This window comes from Achroia grisella, unplaced genomic scaffold, assembly GCF_030625045.1.
Source record: "Achroia grisella isolate CSIRO2021 unplaced genomic scaffold, CSIRO_AGI_Agris_v1 utg779, whole genome shotgun sequence".
NCBI lineage: Eukaryota > Metazoa > Arthropoda > Insecta > Lepidoptera > Pyralidae > Achroia > Achroia grisella.
In genome coordinates this window covers 2,421,207-2,444,833 of record NW_026713019.1, presented here as the reverse complement: position 1 = coordinate 2,444,833, position 23,627 = coordinate 2,421,207, and the positions used below count along the sequence as shown (strand labels likewise).

General features: G+C 29.5%; 1 protein-coding gene across 2 annotated transcripts in view; it reads left to right on the top strand.

Moving 5' to 3' along the window:
• The first annotated feature begins 16,888 nt into the window (after positions 1–16,888).
• The window catches only part of LOC131850655 (patched domain-containing protein 3), a 42,531-nt gene continuing 35,792 nt past the window's right edge, over positions 16,889–23,627 (top strand). For both annotated transcript variants that reach the window (XM_059200957.1, XM_059200956.1), the window contains exon 1: positions 16,889–17,090. The gene's annotated coding sequence lies outside the window, so the exon portion shown is untranslated. The remainder of the gene's footprint in view (positions 17,091–23,627) is intronic.

Below are 23,627 nucleotides of genomic sequence, written 5' to 3'. Positions count from 1 at the left end.
ACGAATATATTGATTTGGATTCAGCTTTCACGGATTGCACTAAGCTTTCCGTAATATATAGATTTTTTTATTATAACATTATTAAAAAAATGTCCACACGTATGGCCCGGGTGGACATTACATGGCTACTTTCTACTGCATGGGTTACATTATTGTATTGTAGTTTTACTAATCCGTAGCTTTTTCTAATAATAAATATAGTTTACGTCAATCACGAATAATGTAGCATTTAGATGGATAAAACAAATTATGAAATCAGTAAAATACTTTTTAAGTGTACATGATACAAACATACAAAAATATAAATCTTTCCTCTTTATAATATGAGTATTGAATACAACATATAACACGTATGAAATCGCGACCACAACTAGTAACTTCTACAATCGAAAATTGTAATTAAAAAATTTTGGTCTTTTTATTCAGTATGGTTTGTTGTCTTCGAACATAAAGTATACCTACATACATAAGTGAAGTAACAGGTTCGGTAGATAAAGCAAAAGTTTATAAACGACAAGAGACTATTACCGGTTGCGTAGGTAGTGACTTAAATAAAATAAAACGGTTAACGAGACCGTTTAATCGTTCGTAGAAACGAAGTGTCGATTATGTAAATATCTGTAAGTGACTAATCGTGGTTAGTACACAGAATTTCTGTGTAATTAGCTAAAGATAAATTTAAGTAGTATATCAATTAATACTTTTTTTAAAGCGCAGGTACAACGTTTTTCGTTGTTATCCAATTGACGTAACTTTTTACTTTCGATTATATATATATATTTTTTAACTTAAACTTAGTAAGTTACGGCAATGTAAGTCTATAGATATGTAAGTTTCTTAGTTTATTATATTACAAGATATATTTAGTAATAAAACTTAATTGTAATTGAATATAGAATAGAATTCAATTACTTTATTCCGAATTTTTTTTACTAAGTTTAAGTTTAGAATTAGTCATTCATTGTGTATTTTAATAAAATTCTCACTAAACAATTTCCATCCAGTCTCATTATAATGATTATATAATTTCCATTCCAGTTTCTATATAATCATATAATAAAATAAATATAAAGAAATGGGAACAAGTATAAAAAATAAAAACATCTTTCGATTTCCTGACTATTGTAATATTTGTTTTTCATCTCTAATAACTAGCAATGTCACACGATTATAACATTTTATTCCCAAACATTTCGTTCCCACTAATTACGTTATAATTCTTAAAGTATAAATAACTTTTTAATTATGATATCTTTTAATTCATTGTAAAGGTGAATGAGCATTAATAGCCGACAGTAACGCGGAACATTGCAAAATAATTATCATTAATGTACTTACCTACATAGTTTAATGACATTGATACATATAAGGTTAGTTTGGAAAGGGAAATGAGTAGATTAGGTTGTTCAAATATCCGTGTTACCTTTTTGCAAGGCGATACCTCACCACTAAACAAAAAAAAAAACTTGTGGCATTTGATGACCAGCATTTACTTACGTCAAATACCTATTAAGTTACACTTGTTTATTAAAATTATATCATTTCTCTATTTCTGTTTTTATTACTTGTTAGATATCATGAGAATATCTTTAATCGTAATAGCAAACTAAAAATACTGAACTAATTGAATTAAAATATATTTTTATTAAAAATTATTCATCTATTTTATGTAACAATAACTTGTGGTATATATAAATTAAGATCGTCATGGACATCGTAATGTGACGCCCATAACAACCCAATTATATTATATCCGTAATAAATATATATTATTAAGTATCTACATAATAATAATATTTAATAAAAAACACTTACATAATACATATAAAGTACCTAACAATATATTCACCACTGTGTGTTGTATTCGTATCCCATTTGGCGAAACGACTTTGGCTCCATTTTCTCAGGCATTCATCATATATAATAGATGTACACGATAAAAAAACCTTCATGCGTTTCTATTCCTGAGGACTAAGATGATATGCCTCCGATGTATAGTTTACAAATGGGCCGGTATAAGGGATGCATAGGTAGCAAATGACTTAATATAAATTCTACCCAAGTATCTTTATCAAGATCCTACGGCCACGGTTAGCTTAGCACAATTTATGAAACAATATAATTTTACCTTTAATTTATATCCTCAGAAAAAAGACGCTCAATCTATAAAGCATTAAATACTAACAATATAATATATAATTTGTTAAATTGAATTGGGTTCTTATTTATTTCACAGACTGATGTTATTCTAAGTATGTATGTATTAGATAATTTCAATGCAGTAACACTTAATAATAACGTTGTGTTGACGTAAGATTATGTGAAATTGGGATCGTGAGATTGTGTAAATGATTGCAACCAAGAACAAAACAACTACAGTGAGTAACCGTGATCTGATTTGATAGCAAAAAATATATGCTTTGATGTTAATGCTTAGTAGCATCTTGTACATTCATTAATACTACTGTGTAATATAATCTTATCTATGGTATTACTAAACGAATTCAGCTCTATGTAAAAAAACGTGATGTATAGCTCTAATATTTGTGCCTTTTAAATATATTGTAAAGTCCTTCTTAATTGGTCAGTTATATGTTCATTTATGTATAAATTATTATTTTTTACATTCTACAAAATTAATTTTTACTATAAATCTACATGTTGCTATGTAACATCCTGTTTTTATAGCAGTCGCGAAACATTTTTTATGAATGTTTACACAATATATATAAAAATAATATTAATCACTTTTTCTATAATATATACATACAGTCTATATACTATAAGTAGTAAGAGTAGTAGGAGTCTAGATATGTTCGATGAAATGCTATACAACATTGTATTTCTAAAGTCTGTCAATAAAATGACGTAAAAAATATAAAAAACCGCCCTAATTGTGTAAAAATCTTCTTACATTCACTACAATAAAAAATCTTAACCTTTCTGTAATGTACGGACACGGATTAAATAATAGTTACTACGCAAGTACCCACAGATTGCAAATGCATTAGACACGTAACACATGTGCCCACTTATTTATGGTACAGTTTGCTGACAGAATGCTCAGATGCTGATATTGAGTTCCATGTTTCAACATAATGTAAATTGAATACTGGGAAATGATTCACGTCTTTTATCATAATACTCAGTAGGATCTTAGTCATCATCAGTATAACTATTATTAGAGGCCTATGTCCAGCAGTGATCTGCAGTGGGCAGATGATTATGATGATGATGATCACTGATTACTGATCTGTCCTCAAAGGAGGAGAATTTGACACAAGTAACTATTACCAGTTTATCCAGACAAGTTAGTGTAGAGGTTTTTCAAGTTTTCCGTCTTTTTAATTTATATTTGTAGTTTTAACTCCTAGTCGACTATGTAATGAGTGTGTTCGAATACATACCGATTCACTTCATGTAAAAAAACTATCTTTTCTGGGCATTTTACTTTCAGGTTGTAATTTATTCTACTATTCTAAAAGAATAATAATTAGTATAGCATCAATATCTAAACAATCGTTTATGAAAAAATCCTGAAATCTTTAATTTAATAAATTGTATAATTTTATATAAAAACAAATTCGTAACTGGCAATCAATAAGTACTGGAGTTGCCATGGTAACTAAGTATATTATAAAAAAAACAAATAATTTTAAACGAACAACAATCTCTGAAATCCTCCACCGATCTTCTATACAAGCTTTGTAACGTACTTATTGTTGCTAAATTTAAACCATATAAATGGATTTTACATAACCAAGGGCTTCGTCGGTCGGTCAGTAGGCCGAGTGTAAGTTGACGGATATCGGGCGTCACGGAAGTATGTCAGTGGGTTCTTTGCTTGGTGTCGTCGACCAAAAAGGCAACAATATGCACAGTCGTCTCTTTCATCCGCTTATATTTAGAGAAGGAGAGATTAATGTTTGCTGAAGTAAGACCAATGCAACCTTTCTCGTAAGTCGGCGCGTGCGCAACGACGCGGGGCTCCAACGTAGCTGGCAGGTTGACAATAGTGTTAGATAACATTGCTGACCTTTGTAGTATTTGATTTGCATTTTGTTAAATAGCGGATACTCTAGTGAGTAGAATTTAATTATTTGATAACAAATTTTCGACACCTTCATTATTAACTATTTCTACAAAACGCCTCAAATCACGTTTTCTAAAAAACATGGTCTGTTTTCTAGAATACGTGATTTTAGGCGTAATTTATATTATTATAGTACAAAATTATGAAATAAGGAACTATATTGTGTACTGCAAAAAAAAAAAAAATTCCAGTTAGTATAAAATTAATTGGATCAACACGTTTCCAATTAATTTGATAAATAACCATAAGCCATATGAATTGCAAAACAGATTATTTGGAGTCTGTCGAATTTCGCAACAATATATCGTTTACGCAAGTACACTTCTACAAAATAAATCCTGACAATCACTTTAAACCGATCTTATCACCTTGATGGAACATCCATTCCAAATCTGAGTAGAACCATTTACATTTTAGATAAATATTTTCCTAGACTTCAAAACTGATTGTCTACCTCATTATAATATTAGTGAGTACATAATATCGATAATCATTACTTCCAATAATTGTTCAAGAGGTCAATGAACATTTTGAGGAAATGTCTATTGTATATTTGAGAGTTTATTTATTAAAATGTAATGAATAAATGGTAACTGTCGCCTACATACCTGACCAACACTACGGTCATCACGCTATCACGTGACGTCAGTACCACACATGCGTTGATGTTCCTGAGCATTAAGATGTCATGTTTCTTATCCTGTAATTTCATTGCCTTATATATATAGCAGCCTTCCATTGAAACACATCTTACTACGCAAGCAGTGAGACTGAGGTACCCAGACAGACGATGTTTTTATTTTCCTATTTCGGTATTATCGTACTTTAGATACAAAATAAGAAGATGTTTTCCGTTATAAGCACATATTGATTTTAAATATGTATAGTTCAAACTTTGAAAAGTAATATCATTAATTTGTAACCATATTTACCTGTTTTCCTTCATATACAAATTGCTTGATTGAGTAAACAACTGATAAGGTCATCACAACAACTCGCAACTCATTTATTCCACAGAAGAGAAACCGGCTTTATTTTTTTATTCAGTGGTATGTAAACATCAAATATACAAATAAAAAAAATGGTGAGCCCATTAATTACGAAAAATAAAACTAAATAACACACATAGATTGAAAAATACAACACGGTGTTAAATACGTTATACTCGTACCTTTATCCCAAATATTGTGTGTAAATATTTATGCCAACGTATTACGCCAACTCCAAATAAATGCGATAAGGAAGAAGCAGATGATGATGATAATGATGCAAGATCATCAGCTGTGAATACGAGCTAAAAGTTATAAAATTCACTTCCATGAATTTTTTATATTAATTTAAAATTTTTAACTGTAACTATTCAGAAGGATTGTATGGACATTTGCTTAAGAACCCATAAGGATATTTGCGTACCCATTTTGTAAAAAATATCTTATCAGAATAAAAATAGTATGCCGATGGTGAAGTAAGTAGATATGCCGTGAAGGACATGCAGATCGATAATAAAATACATTCTTCACTCCGTCCAGTCGTCCGATAATGCGTGTAGTCCACCACCATTAGAATAGTTACAAAAACTGACCAAGAATTATACTAATTGTGATAACTATTTTTAAATAATGGAAACTGAAATCCATTGTAATATGAAATTTAACACCCACTTGAAATTTGCACTTGATCCACAAATGCTTAACGTTAATAATAATAAACGACGAAAAGTTTATCAATGTTCGATTTTCATATTTTCAGTATTGTAGGTAAATTTGAACGAAGTGTTTCGTTCCCATAATATCCGTTTCATCTATGAACCTACCTAATGGTACGGTAAAAATATTACCGTTACTTACACATTCTTAATAATAAGGATTAGATGTTTAGCTAACGGCATTATTTCACACTACATGAAATTTCATACTCTTTTTGATCTACAAATAGGTATATGATTTGGTTAAAAATAATTTTGATTCATATACATAACTGGAAAAGCGAATAAAAGTTATTGCCTCTGATGGAATATAATAAACGTCCTTAAAACATGGAAATACAATAGATATTATAAAATATCTGCACCTTCTATGACCTCCATGATATATGCCATACCCAATGATATTCCTGAAGGTCCTATGCTGCTAAGCCCTGCTATACTTCAAACCGGAAGATACTTACACACATAGGTAAGATACACAATTGACTTAGTGTACGTCTTCCACTGGTAAATATTATCTTGAAATCGTCGTCAGGTTACCATTTGCGGATTGTCGCTATTATCACAGTTTCCATTAGTATTGCGCGCACGTCGGTGGATGTTGCGACAGCGGTCAACTGTTCACATCTCAATGCCGATGTTTGCTAGTAATTATTACTTGCAATCTTTTACAATGTAAAGATTTATAACCTAGTATATACCCTATTAATATAGCCATAATCTCTATAATTGCGATCTTCAATATCATGATTACTATTTGTATTTTTTTTGTAGAAAATACGTGACAAACTTCTTAGTAATCTATAGATTCACCATGTTATGACAAACTCCTAGCAGTCCCATGTAATTTGAATGACATATAAGCCTACGACCAACCTGATGGTAAGTGGTAATCATCATGAACAGTTACAACATCACCCTATCATATGATACCCGTGATACTAATCATGAGATTTTATGTAACAAGTCAGTAGTAACTGCCGCATTTATACCTGAACAGCACTATCACAAAACGCCCGCGCTACTACTTCTACTATGCTATTCCAGACTAAGATATCATGCCTCTTATCCAGTAAGTTCACTGCCTGTCCTACCTTTAAACCAAAATCGATTTTAGACAGCAATCTGCTTAGTAAAATATAAGTTATACAATATTGTATTAGAGAGACAACATATCTTTTGAGCTCATCATCTGACACCTCTTGCTGTAGAGCTTCGTAGTGCGAGTCCTTGATTTAAATTCGTATCCAACGTATATAATACATATCCAAATAACGATTTAATTATACAAAATACTTAGAAACTAAGTATTTTGGATATTTAAATCTCCAATGTATGTGCACTTCGTAATAATGATTAATATTTTATTTGATCAAAAATACCAATATAAGCAAAGGCCATAACTCAGTCTTATTATAAGTAAGAATCTTTGATGAATATAAGCGTTTTGATTTACACTATAATGAGACGTTCAATAAATAAAATTGACAGTCCCATTGGATTTTCACATCACGTATACTCAATACTATCAATCTACAGACTTCGGCAATACATCACGAACGATGAACCCACCTTTTTTGGGTCTGCATTCTTCGGAAAATTAGATGGAAAAGATTCCATTGAACAATTATGTTTGCAGAAATATTGTTGTCATGATCATTCTATTCGAAAATAGGCATGACAATAAAATATACTGGTGCTTTCGGAAGTAAATAAGCATCATTGGGACATTTTATTTTGAAAAGTAACTGGTGATAAAAGTGCAGCATTTATGATGAAATTAAACATTGATCTATCCTTAAATACTAGCTGTGCCCAATGTTTTATCCGCGTAAAATTTGTAACCTATGTGTTATTCTGATGTATAAGCTATACTACTGCAGTTTCATCAAAATCCGTTCAGTAGTTTTTGCGTGAAAGAGTAATAAACATCCATCCATCTATCTATTTTCATTAACAAACTTTCGCGTTCAATATTAGTAAATTTATACGCATTTCAAGATTTTTAAGTTTCTATATTATAAAAGAAAATCGTTCTAGATACTAGTTAGAAAAAAGTTTACAAAACTATAAAATTATCTATACACATGTACAGGTTAAATTGGTTGTTTAGTCAAATAAAACAATTACAAATAGGTAATAAATACCGCCCCAGTTTATGTCGAGCGTTGTGTGTTGACCGTTGGACAGTTATATTTTCGGAATCTACTAACATCTTTACAACTTTTACAGTACTTATTCAATTCATTCAGTAAACATTACAGTTATGATGACTTACATTTCTGTTTTACCCACTGAACTAATATGTTTAAACAGATTTATCTGTGACAGGAGCGAGATCAATATAGTATTATTAAAAAAACAGTCATAATTATGTTAATCCTAAAAAGGCTCAAGAATAAGTGGCATATAAAAAACTGAATCTTATCACATAAATTTTATTTTATAAATAATGATAGAAAAAATAAAGGTGATTACATTTTTATATCCTTTTTTAGCAATTTTTTTTTGTACCATACTTAATTAAGTTCTATCCCAGATGTTCTTGATTTATTCATGCGACAACTGCATTTCTTTTTAACTGTACCTACTCCATAATTTTCTTTTAATCTAACCTCGTCTCGATTCTAACTTATCTTTAAAGAAATCCTTAAAAACTATGTAAGGAAACATGAAGCAACTTACGTTGCTTATATTTCTTCCAGCGACCACAATAAATTGAAAACTGTTGAAATGCTGGCCACAAAAACAACGTTATGTGACCAGACATACCAAGTAAAATTATTTAAGTTATGGAGATATTATGTGATTGTGTTGTTGTAGCTTATAATAATATCTTGAAGGTAAAGTTAACGAACAAGAATTCATAGATTACGAACCTACTCTACTCTAATCTCAGAAATAATGGTCTTTCACTACTCGTTAATAATATTTATCGAAATAAAATGAGTCTTACTGACTCGGCACATTTTGTATGTAGAATTGTTAGTGTAAAGAAAACAACCAACATATAGATTTACAAATGTATATATATTATGTCATATTCATAACTTATGTTGTACATATTGAGAAATGACACGTAACGGTTATACGGATAAACCACGCCGTACTTACTCGTACAAGGAAGCAGTTTTTAGTAAGTTGAACATTTCAAGGTTTAAGCTACTAAAACTAGAGAGCCAATTGAAATTAAAGTAATCTATTACAGATTACTTACGAGTCACGATACTAAAATACATACCATTTATTATGAGACTTGCTAACAAAATTACTCTAGATTTGTAATAACAGTTATAGTTATTTATGTGCTCCACTATTGTGTATTATTATTGTAATGATGTAATTTTTATGATTAAAATGTTATTTTAAGATTTAAGAAAGGTGTGTTCAGTAACTGCTACAGATCGCTAATGCATCATAACCTTGAAATATAATTTGTCAACAAAATTACTAGCGATTTGTAATTTCCACCAATACTGCACATATTATTTCTGTGAATGTAGTATATTAATTATAATACTACATGTATTATTATTAATACACAAGATAATATTTCAAAATTTAGCAACCGAAAGTAGCGCTTAATTAAAAAGCACTAACGTAATTGCTGACTATTTGTAATAATATGTAATCTAAGCGAATTTATTATATTATTCGTTATAATATTAAAAACTGGGTGTATTATTAATGTTATTAGTGATTTACAGTACTATACGTAGCCGTATATAATAAGAAGAACATTAATAATTTTAACAACTGGGTTTCTTAAGGACTAGATGATATATACCTAGTAATAAATTTATATGTCCTTAAGAAACCCAGTTGTTAATGTAAAAAATGTATTTAAAATGCATATATAAAAAAATATAATAAAAGTCTAAATAGGTGCACAAATAAAGTATGCACAGTATTTACTGATCTGTCAATATATAAAGACTCGAGAATTACCCTGCATCACGTACCTTCATAGGTAAAAAAATCTAGATCTCATTGATGCAACAGCGGGCCTATTCGTTCTATGAGATAAAATAATAATAGGTTCGACGTCCAAACCTCTGGAACGTTCACGACTGATCTGTCTTGGTTACCGAACAAACGTGATAATATTAGTCACTCTTAGGGGGGCCACACAATTGGACATGTCCGCTCTGGATCTAATCGGCCACGAGGTACGTAGTCTAGTGCTGTGAACGAACTCCACCAAAAGCAATTGCGATACTCACGTACTTCTGAATGTCAAACACCGAACATTATATTATGTGACGTTGATATCGGTACGCGCCTCATTGAAATCTATGCCTAGTACCTACTTGTTAGGGAGTGACAGTTAAAATGTAGGAACTACTGCCTCATACTTATTTATTCACATTACAGGTCACAGATTCGATCTTAGAACTATACAAACATTTGTATTATCAGGTTTAATCTTTTGTATTGGTCTGACTCGCCCTGGCATCTCACGGATATATTAGCATATATGTATGTATGTCAATTTGGAATAATGTACCTCTTAAACAGTGAAAAAATGTCTCGAATGGGTGTAATGATTTTTTCTACAAATTTCCTTATTATTTATGATGTATTTCAGTAAGTTAATGGTTATTATTTACTCCATCAGATTATATACCATTGCAGTTATATAAAAAGATAAAAAAGAATAATAAAGTTAAGATGTATACTGCGTTGCCCAATTATTATAAGAAAGCATGGTAGCTGAATCACGAACATGATGTCCGATATGATGAAATGTCATTCACGCTCGAATGCAAATTGCGGCCAGTGCATAGCCGCCAATTTAGTACGACCCCTTGATTCTATTGCGAAGTGTCAGCCTTACTTGTATTATAACAACAATTATGTAGTTAAAGAGGGGAGTTGTTAATAATAGGATAAATGACCCCATTGCTAGCATACAAAATTAAAAAATCAATATTCGCATTCGGGTGTAGCAATTCATTATCATTCATTAAAAAATACTAGTTAAGACCGCACCCGTGGCATATGGATAAACAATATGCTAACTATACTCAACATTCTTTTTTGTGAACTGATTGAAATAAAATATACAGTAATTATTAAGGTAAGCTAGCTGCAATATATCAGTGAAATGCCGCATTGGAATCAGTTGAGTTGTTTTTGAAATTAGCATCTCAAAAGTACAACCAATTTACATGATCGGATGCTGTGCATTTAAGAATTTCTTAAATAGCTTCGCACGGATATTGTTAATAGAAGAAAATAGCATGAAAATGCTTTCAGTAGTGATTGGATTATTAGTAGTAGATTATCGCAATAAAAATAGACAGAGACTTTGTTTTATAAATTATATAAATAGATAAACGTATTGACATTTAACGGTAAATTTCAATTGTATTAAATAAATAAAATTATGAATTAATATAAATATCCCAACACTAAAGCGAGATTTCATAAATGTTCCAACGGCGAGTTGAACGGTCTTCGTGCAATTTGTACGCAGTGGTGCGTTTCACATGCCTAACAGTGAACAATTCGTAGTTCTAACATGCAATCGATACCTATAATATTTTCTATTAATCGGTAATCAGCCTTAGAGTGATTATATTTATGATTACTCATAAAATAAGAGGCTTAACCTCCTTTCGTCCGTATAAATGTAAAACCATAAAAAATAATTACTTATGAAATTACTAGTGGCCCATCCTGACTTTGCGTGTTGATGCCTTCTTGAACTTTGTATATATTAATATAGCACTTAATTTCATCACTCTAAAATAATATAACCTACGAATTGTCTATATGTTCTCAAATAATAGTACAGTGATTCTGGAGTTTAATTTACTTTACTTTTAATTACAGGATAAGAGGCATGACATCTCAGTGCTCTGAAATGCAACGCATGAGTAGTATCACGGGTGTCATATAATATCGTGATGTCCATAGTACTATTCATATATATATATATATAGTAACAGCTTACAATCAGGTGAGCTTGTTGTCCTTTCAATTGCATAAAAACCCAGTAATATGATTAATACATAAAACAAAACATACTAGGATTTCTATTGCTTCAAAATTATAACGTTTGTTATAACTTATTGAATATTAGAACAATACAACATCGGTCATCCAATAATAATATAATGTCAGATGCAGTGTAGCGTCTTTATGGGCAATGCTCGCCCGGAAGTCGGTCATAAATAGGATAAGTAAATAATCGAGATGTCTATGAAGACATCAAGATTATCCTATAGATTGTATACACTAAGAGATCTACTCGTACTTGTATAGAAATTTTTAATATATTTTTATTTTTAAGTCTTAAGAAAATAAGAGAGACTATTCTACCGATTAAATAATATTATTAGAAAAGTTTTTTATACAACTGCAATAACAACTGAAGAATACAGTTGTCAATCTATAGATACGAAGAGAAGCCCGTGTTATGTCTCTACCAGCAGTAGTCATTTCACTGCAAAATAGAAATATTGCAATTAATTATTTTAATCCGCAATACAAAAAGATATGCTATGACGATCACGACATGCCTTCTTAAAATTATGAACTGATTTCAATGCAACAATTGTTTGAGAATTGCATTATTTTCCTTAGATTTTTAACAAAATCTGTTCATTTCCAAATTTTTATTTAAGTAACATTTCTGACCTATTTTATGTATTCTATATGCATTTACAAAATATTTTTAAATGTTAACAGAAATTTTATATAAAATCATTTCCTATAAGCAAATAAAATGAAGACAATATTTTTAAAACATGCAATGTAACATAGAACAGAATGAGGTTATTGAAAATGTAATATTTTCTTATTTTGTTATAACATTTAATGCATCTAAGATGTGGATAACATCATATGACTCTGTCTATCTACACAAGTTTACGGCCACGCCTACTCTAACTAGAATTAAGATAATAGATAGAAGTTCAACTAATGTCCGTATTAAGGTGTATTTTCATATATGTTTTAGTATTACCATAGATAAGATAGTATTACCCTTTATAGTAACTACGAAGAATATGAAAATATTAATAAGAAATACATTGAAACGGTTGACGATTTTGATAGAATATAACTATTTTGACATAATCTTCCTTTAGATAATCCAGTTCTTATGTTTCTTTCATAAATCTACCATACAATTCTAAGAGTAAATTAGATTACGCTTGGATATTGCAAGTTGTATAACTTCATTTTTGTTTTAATTTTCATAAAGCAAATAATTGTACCGATGTGTAATTTTATAGAATTTGCATGCAATTAATACTAATGAACGGCGTGGACTAGTTGTTTACTACCGCAGCCCATAAAATATCAAAGGTCGTGAGTTCAAATCTGTTTGCTCACTCAAATATGCTCAGCAATAGATAATATATGGAGAGGTACATTCACCACAACGATTCTAACTAGAATATTTGGGTTTATTGTCATGAGCATATTTTTTATCAACGACATACAACATTCATAATACAATAAGATTCACACTCGCTTTAAGTTTTACAACAATTATTTGATCTTAAACCTTGCAAGGAAGACATAAAGCACCATTTCGTTAAATATTTAATTAATATTATCTTCTTAGTACATCAAATGTGCTGCAATTTCCAGTACCTCTGTCTGAACAAAAGATGCGGGTTCAAGTTCCGTAAGTGCAAGTGAAACTAGTCAACCTTATAAATTCAGTTATAATAACCATATATATTTATTTCAGTTCCTGAATGTAGTTTAAAAAATTATAATAACAATTAAATACTGTGGAAATACGCAGTCAGCCTTTAATAATAATTATTAATTTATTTGTGAATGATTTTGGGTAGATATAGTACAAAATGTTAATGAAGACATGGCACTTACAAAATCTATTTATATGAAGCATGCAAAGGAACTATACATTACGATTAGATTTCCTTTTTTTGGATATTTTTGAGAAATATAATTAAAAATTATACATTTTATGTTCATTTTTTTATTAAAAAGTCCATAATATTTTAGATTAAATTAGAATATAATATAAAATGTATGTGTGTTTATACGAATATAATGCTTGAAATTATGTTTTAATTTCACCAAATGTGTATACGAGGGTTTAAACCAGTGCATGCAATGTGGGTGTGTCGGTCCCGCGCACCAAATTGTTACTAAGCTATTAGGATACCTATCTGCGAATGTGTCACATAACTCTATCTGGGAGGCCACCGATCCTTGTCTCCAGGCAATTCCACCAAGTAGGAAGGTCAACGTAAATATCTACTTGCAGAAACATTAGTTAAACCTAGTGCATATAGATGACATCATATTAAATATGAATCACCTCGAATTGTAAGTGAATGAGTATTATGAATAAAGATATTTACAATTCAGGGTATATTTATTTCTTTTTAACCCCCGACGTTAAATTTGGATGTTATAAGTTTGAGTTGTCTGTGTACCTGTGTGTCTGTCTGTGGCATCATACCTCCAAAAAGAATAAACCGTTTATTTTTTTTTATTATACGATGCGTTTTTGTTTGAAAGCTGACGTATTTTATTATATTTCTTTCCGATTGTCTTTTATTTAAAGATTACAAAAAAAGAACATAATATTTCAATTGCTTCTAGCGTGATCTTATATAGCCGACTTTAATAAATAGACTGTCCAATACAAAAATAATTTTTAATATCGGAGATTACTCCGAACATCTAAAGTTATAAACTATATGTAAATTTTTGACAATATATTTTAATACTAAAATCAAGTAACTTAAATATTATTTAAATATTGTTTCTGTACTAATAAGTGACTTTCTATACTCATATTTTTAAAAAATGGGAAAAAGCTATACAGTTTCCTTACTTATTACATTGTGTATGTATTTTTCCATTGGGAATTCGTAATTTCAAATACCAGTTGAAATGAATAATAGAATATGTAATAATTTATCCGCTGATATAAATTTCATTTCATTCTCATTATATTTGTATGCTAACTTTTTTATAAATATGTTAGCTGTTTTCTTATTTTTGTATAATGCAAAGTTAGTTGTTTGAAACTCGGACTGAAACTATAGTGTAATGGAACCTGTAGGATAGCATGTGTCTTATATTTTAGAACACAATAATTCTATTACTGCATTTGAAGTGTTACTCACCGCATGGCAAAGTATATGAGGAAGCATGGGTTTTTAAGTGTAATTTGTGTTTGCTCAAGGTTTCGTCAATGTCTACGGATGTTTCCAGTGGTCGTCAGATTGTTTGCCATTCCAACCACATAAACGAAGTCACAAACTTTTTTCGGTAAGATATGTATAGGTATAATACAGGACAGAATCTATAAATAAATACAAAAAGTACTTCCTTGTTTTAATCTTTTTTCATAGTTATTTACAATTGTTCATCTTTACATAGCATAAAATAATGTCGCCGCCACTGTCAGTCTGTTTGTTTGTTTATTTATATCTTTTAAATTACGGAACTGATTTTAATGAACTTTTTAGCAATAGGTAGCGTTAATCAAGAGAAGTCAAGAAGTATAATGTAATAAGGAATATGTATAATAATGTATGTATAATACATGAGTGTTATAGTATAGAACAAGCCGAGAAATTCAAAGATTTGTAATGCATCAGTACGAAGCCGGAACGGGTCGCTACTGTTATTATAATATTATTTATTACTCTCAAAAACTGTATTATTATGGTAAATTTACCGTTTATATGAAATGTACATAAATACAACATTTATATAAACTGCATAGAATAAAATTACATAACTACTAAAACCGGTGTTTAATATATTACTGCAGTTAAAATCAATTAAAATATTATATAATTACTCCTTCAATTTTTATGTGTGGACTAAAATTTTATTAGTGGACTACCTGACATGGCAAACATCGTGCTCTACAGCAAGCAGCAGCGCCGTCTTCCAACTACAACAGTATTTTCAAACTATACAGGTACTAATTGAAATATATACCCAAAATTACATCCGAAATAATCCAGCTGTTTATGAGCATTTAGGTGATAAACACCCGTACAAACCAATATGTATAAATTTCTAATTTTAAAAATCTCTTTTTAATTGATATTTGTAACATTAGAAATAAAAAATATTAATCTTAATAATAAATATTCTGTTAAAACAGACTACCCCCATACATTGTAACACTAGAGGAAATGTGAAACAAAAGACTATCAGATTACTACGAGCACTTGATCACGTTATTGCTTTCAGGTTAGACGCCTTTGTTACACAAAAAATAATAGCTTACTTACGTACATGTAAGTATTGCCATGCTTATTCCATTATTTCATAAATATATAATGAATTGGATAATTTTTGGAGCAACATACATTTTTGTAAACATTTACTTGTATAATACTTTATTTTTGTAGAAGTTTATCTTTTTTAATCGACTTCAAAAATAAGAATATATGACTACTGAAGTTACACGGATAAAAAAATTATCCGTCTAACTTCAGTTTTTTAGGAGAGTCGAATTTGTTTACATTTCTTTATTTTTATTTGAGAACTTATGCTGCTTACGAGGCACTGTATAAAGTTTTTGTTTTTGATTTATCTTTAAGTTCCGATTGAAGTCGATTTTTCATAGTCTGACTACGCCTAGTTATTATACAAGTACATAATTGACATAATTTGCAAAGAATGCACATAGCACGAATGACATAAGTACCAACATGTCATATGTTACAGTACCTACTTCATATTTCATTACAACTATTTATCTGATTTATTCATTATTTACTTTGATATTTATCTCTTTACACACGCTGTATGTCATATTACCTCTGGATAGACTTTAATATACTTACATCCTGGATATTTTTATAATGTTACGCGGCAATCTCTAACTAAACTATTAAAATAGCTTAGGTAGAGCCGAAACCCGTTAGACATAAATGTACCATGATAGAATATTTGAAAGTCAACAATGAGAAAAAAACTGTAACGAAAGTTCATAGACTCTCCTCATAAAGGATCAGAGCCCTCGCAGCGGGATACAGTAAGTAGAGGTGGTCCTTATCTGCGACTGTTTCAACAGCCAGCGGAGTGGGGTGCCACAGACAACACTCGTTCTACCTCGTGAGCGACCGTCGCACGTTGCGCCCGCGCACCTTACTAAACCGACTTTCGAATACGATCCATTCGATTTTTAAATTGTTTAAAATGTATCCCGAAACAGTGCTTAGGTGAAATTGACTGCTTGTTGTGATACGTGATTTTAGATACCAGTGTATTGGAACGCATATATTTTTGTGAAGGATTTTTTACGGAACCACCCTGTAACGTATCAAGGTAACTTCGTTCTTTTATTATTTAGATATTAATTAGTAATATTTCTTTTGTTAAAGTTTTATTACTTAGATTTGTTTTATCCTAATTTTAACATATAGTTGTTTTCTAGTGCAGACACTTTCACGTAATAGCTAATATTTACAATAAAATAAAATAATGCCCTTCGTAAATATTTGCTATAATATTTGAATATATAGGTAAAAAAATGTTATATAATTTTAATGCAATAGAAACTAAAGGAAACTCATGTTCTCTCTGGTTGAAGCCTTCAATCGTGAATAGTAATGTGCATGTTTAACCCCGCTTACAACCCAACTAGTAGTCAGTGTAACATTAATTTACGACTTCTATTATTAGGTAATTAAATGAAATAAAAACAAATATTATCAACAATTTTACCAAATATTTTTTGTGTATATTTTGAAACAACATTTATCAATTGCTAACAGAAGTGTTAGAAAAATGTTGATGATATGTGTTTACATAAATATAGAAGAATGTTAAAACAGATCCTCTTAAGATTGTACATAACGTTAAACAATAGATGTCTGTATCATACAATATAATATACCTGCATAAATAAAAATTTTAAGTATAATTTACTATAAATTTGCATAAGGAAAATGGGGAAACTAAAACCCGTATAAAATTATAACAATACAGGTGACGAAATAGATTTCACGTACACAGTAGACACAATTAACTATGTTTTCAGAACACTATGAGTTCTGAATGGCACCAATAGCTTTTGCAGACCTATTTTATTACTATTACTCAACGAGTCAAATTATAAGACGATTCTGAAAAATTGTGTACCACAAACAAGTTTGTAAATGTGTATAAATTCAGTTGTTTGATTATATTTAGAGATATATAGTAGGTCCTAACTAACCTTATAACTAAGTAGACTTTAATCAAGTTCAGTTTTATTTATATTTGCTCGCTTTATAAGTATATATATCATTATTGTGTTAAACGGTTCATTGTCTATATATATGAGTAACTTCTGGTCGGCTGTCAGTAATTCTAATCTATTTAGAGAGAATTTTAAATAAATAACAATCCTTTTTGTAATATACCCATAGCATCATTTATATTAAAAGGGAATTTCTGTTTAAATTCATAAGTAAGTACAAATTCTGTTTAAGTAAAAATTATGAATTAGGGTTAAAGTAATTAACTAATTTAATAAATTTAATACTTAATTACAGAGTGAGTCACTCTTATATTATTTTCTTTATTAACTAATAAATATATACGTTTTGGACGCAGATATTTCTAATGTTTGTCATAAATTCATAATTTGTAAATTGTAATTATGATGAGTTGTAAAACTATTATCTTTCATTAGGTACTGGAACGAATTATTAAGTGAAAACAATAACTTAATTTAAATTATTGAAGTTTACTTGTTACAAGAAATTTCCTAGAAATCGGTAATTTAATTAAACTTCGTAGTGATGTTTCGTAGTTGACTTTCAATCTAATTTATATTTAATATTAAATTTTGAAGCGGTTTTTTTTAATAGATAGAGTAATTCAAGAGGAAGGTTTATACATATGTATAATACATGTGCACCCGTGCGAAGCTGGGTAGTACCTATACCTATACCTAGTAAATAAATAATATTCTGTTACACTTTTTCTATTCATATTCATAATTCTCTTTACAAAAATATTATATTTATATTTACATGATATTATATTTAAATAGCATATACAAAATAATATACTGATCATAACGATATTGTAATTAATATATTCTATATTAATTTTAATATTTATACATCATGCTACGTTCATGTGATAAAACTTTCAATATTGCATGTTGAAACAGATAGTGCGCTGAGGATATCACGCGACTTACATAATCACATCAAAGTTAATATAGCACTTTCTTTAGATGTTACATAATTAATCGTAACCCCGGCAACGAACTTAATCGTTTTATCAGACGTGATAAATCTGCTTCTAGTTATACCATGCACCGCTTTCCTTCAAACGAGCGAAAGCAGTTACATTCTTGGTTCAAATGTTTAATGCACGCGCATTGCAACTTGCAATACTGCTGCATATTGGTGCATCGATTCATCTCAGTAATCTATCTTAGTGAAAGTAGGTAATGCTGCCTAACCGTGAGAAACGTTTTCCTTAAAGGGGTAGAAGTCGGAGTAAAATCTTATGGTATTCAATTACAACGTTCTACATGACCATAGACCATGTTAACCATCCAAGTTTTTCCGGATAAGTACTAGTTGCATTTGGCTGTTCAATTTATTTTCAATCAACTATAATAACATTTATGTTCCACTGTCATGCAATGTTTTTGAGCATATAAATTAATTTCAATAAAATAATAATTAAATTTAAAACGTACTAAGTTCTTTAAATAATACTTTAAATGAACGGAACTGTTATTCAAAGGATCCCGTCGATATCTTTAGAATATTGGTTTAATTTATTTTGTATTGTAATAAAACTGTATTAATAAAGGTTCTTTCATAGGTTTGATTTTACTTATGTATATTAACGTATGTATATATTTATTGTCATGTTAATTTCATGATCAACACAAACACGATATGTCCTTTTGTCTCAATGGTTAGTTATTATACATTTTTAAAGTAAGTATAGAATGAACTAATAATGACGTTCATTCCCCATAAATACCAACGATAACATAAATAATTATTGTTAATATTTTTATTTAAATATTAAGGAATTACATTACTTTAAAAGTCTTCGATCTTATTTTAAAAATATTATAATTCAATAATTATAATGAAATCCCATATGAATATTTTCTTAAAATAATATGCCTGACTATTAATTTGCGAGGATGGAAATCCGTATCATGATGTTTTAGTGATGGACGTGTCCTTGCATGTGACCTTAAGCTTATACTAAGTTTAATTATTTTAATTATGTATAAATTGAGTAATACTTATTAATATATCACAAAATTTTTACATAATTTAAATCTAATATGATGTTATATATCTCCGTTGCATTATTTAACTTATAATAATAAATCAAAAAGTTACAAGGATAACGTATACTTTCTAGATTATTTAAATATTTCACCCACCACAGATTATGTAATCTGACATAGATAGGTAATAACAACTATGTATGCCGTTAATACCATTATATAATCGTATTTATACAGACAAAATATCTATGACAGATATACATTCTTAGAAAAAGAAACAGGATAATATTGATATTCTTTTATTATTTCTGTTTATATTTTGTTGCATTTTATTTATCATTTATTATATTTGCACCGCCAACATCTATTCTCTGCACCACCTACAGTTGACTGGTAGAAAATGCCTCATGGTGTTCAAGTCCTCTAAATATACTTTACTATATTTTGTAAATTGTGTGCATTGAAGCCAATTAAATAAATAATACCGCAGGATATTTTAAAATCAATTATCTATGTCATTTTTTTTTCAGTACATTTATCTGATATATTCACGTGCTACAAAAGTATTGTATTTATAATTTCTTTTTGTTATACATATATTACACTGTTGTATTTCATGTTGTGCGTGATTATACAAATTAACTACCTTATCGTCCCGGTATTACACAAATTCAATAATTTGAAAGGTTTCCTATATTTTTTAAATAAATTGCAGTTGAAGTTAACAGAAACATAATAATGTTACTTTCTATAGATAGAAGTTTTCTTGTAATCGTATATAATGCTTTATAGTTTATCGTTATAATATCTAATATCTTGATACTTTACCGATTTAAATAAAAATGTCTCTTTATAAGAAGAGTTTATATAACCAGAAACATCCGCTAAAAAATATCTAACAGTTCCATACACGTGTGCTTATTCAAAATACAAGTCTTCCAATTTATGCTCTTCTTACACACAAATCCTTGTATTTCTGTATCAATCATTATTGCTTCGTATTTAGTTAAACGTTTTATTGGTTATATTAACGAGCGTGCTCCTTAATCTAAGTTTTATAGTTCGGTTAATGATAATAATGTTTGTATAACCATAATTCTGTTTCCTAAGTATATGACTGTGTAAATGTTAGTAGTTCCGTGCTCTTTGATCTAAGAGTGAACTAATATTTAATAATATGATAGCATGATGTATTGTATGATATAGGGATTGGAGTCTAGTTCATATACTAATTTAATATCAATATTTATTATACTACGATCCCTATTTAATATGTGTAGTCACTCAAATGTATACTTATTCAACAGTACATCACTATAATAAGTATCTCAAGTTACATTACAGAATCCATAAAGTTTCTGAAATCATAATCATTATTTTATCAATTTATTTACACTTGATTTCGTAAACATGTACACTGTTATAGGTACCTTATGGTACGGTCCTAAGTTTTGCTACCCACTCTGCAAGTTTTAAATTACCGTTTTATCAAGGTTTGTGATCACTATACACTGAATTTACCTATACGTTGTACTGTTAATAGCAGAATATTAGACATATTTTGCCAGTCTATTACCACATCATGCATGCCATTTTTTGCCCTCTTAATAGATTATAAAAAATCCGGAAAGGTGTAGTAGATAAATTGATCCGAAAAAACTAACAGAATTTTTTCACAGCAATATTAACAAAACATGTTCTAATTCCGAGTTCTATTTATATTTAACAAGTTTTTGTGAACAGCAACTGCACTTTGAATAAATTCACATTATCAATCAGTATTCAACTTACTTAAAACGAGGAGTTTCTTAATTTGACTACATATACATATATGTGTTTTTTTATTGCGCAATGTGTTCACTAGTTTTGAAGTTATTTTCTACCGACTACCAAGAGGTGAAGGTTTTCAACTCAACGGTATTTTTTTGTATAGTTTACAATTTAACTAACACAGTCACTATTGTGATAAACTAAGTCACTTAATACTAAAAAGTTACGGGGTACCTTCACCAAATTTGATGACCAACGGATTAATTCTTTTTGTTATCAGTTGCACCCATGTATATGAGTTTTAGGAATATTGCTATGGGTGTTGATGTATATATAGATATGAATACCCATAGCTACATTCCAGAAACCCATACATTTTTTTTGTGCAGCGACAATTATCATGTATTCATTTACTTGTGTAATGATGCTGAAACGTATATGAATACCAAAAAACGTTCTTTAAAATTGTATTGCAACAAAGTAAATAAAAAATAATACAGCTAACAGATGGTTTGAATAATTTATTTTTAAAAACCAGTTAGAAATCTTGTACGTTACCTTTGTAAAATGTATTTCGTCATATAACGTCACAAATCATGCATATACCTAATGTGTTTTCAAGCGTATGTAATAAATAATTCTATAACTTTACCTAAACAATTAATTTTGTTGATGTTGAAAATTAATCATTAACTTTTAAAGACATTTAATAAAATTGCCTGGTTTTTTTTTAACCAAACGATTTCCTTTGTCATCCTTAATAGAGATGAATGCAATGATTTTCATCAATTCTAACCGGGGAATAGATTCACTAGGATAAAAATTGACGTAAGAAAGCATTCTTAGAAATGTACGTTCATAATTGACGTGCAATATAAAAAAACATCCCTTAAGACATAACAATGGAAGTGTCGTCTACCTGCTCTGGCAACGAAAAAAATACATTTTAGACAAAGTCTATTATGTGGATATACCTGCCAGGTATACTGTTTGTTGTAAAATCATGGATATAAAACTTAAAAGGATACTTAGTATCTAGACGCTTACTAAATCACTCTTTTGTTACACTCGTAGTGACATTTTTTTACTATATGTATTGTGACGAAAACGAGATATTTAATAAAATAAATCAAGAATAATGATGCTCATAATAAAGTGAAAAACTTACATAAAAAAAGTATCAAAATAACATACTAATTTGTAAAAATAACGATGGTCAATCGATCAACAATAACAAATAATAAATTAATGGGTTCATTAGATTATTTTCTTCAATAAATATTCTACAACCCTATTATATTCTGCGCAGCAGAGATTATTATTAGGAGTATGTGTGAAATTGAAATGGCGTATAAACTGACGGTAACCATCGTCTTCTATATGTATATGTAATCACATTATGGACGTGACAATATACTACTAAAATAAATTTAAATTTATTACAAAAATAATATTTAAAAAAGTAAATTGCATTTATTGGCTCTATCTCTGCGACTCTTTGGTATCGTACGCGATACCAAAGCGTAGTGTATGTGTGAACACTACAGCGTACTTAATAAATATTTCGAATATTCTCTTTACGTGGAGATCACAAACTTTCAATAAAGATATGTATAGATTTCTATTTATTGAGGGAAGAGATGACATTAACAGATGCACAGGTGGTAGTAACCTTATCTCAGTCATAAAACGGCTGTTGAGCACTGGGTGAACGGGTATAGTGCACAATCGTCAGTACTTACGACTGGCAAGATTGCTTAACCTCGTTAATAGGCAATGATCAACTTAATCTTCGAGTTATTTAATAGCAATCGAGATCAAGGCGAACATACAAT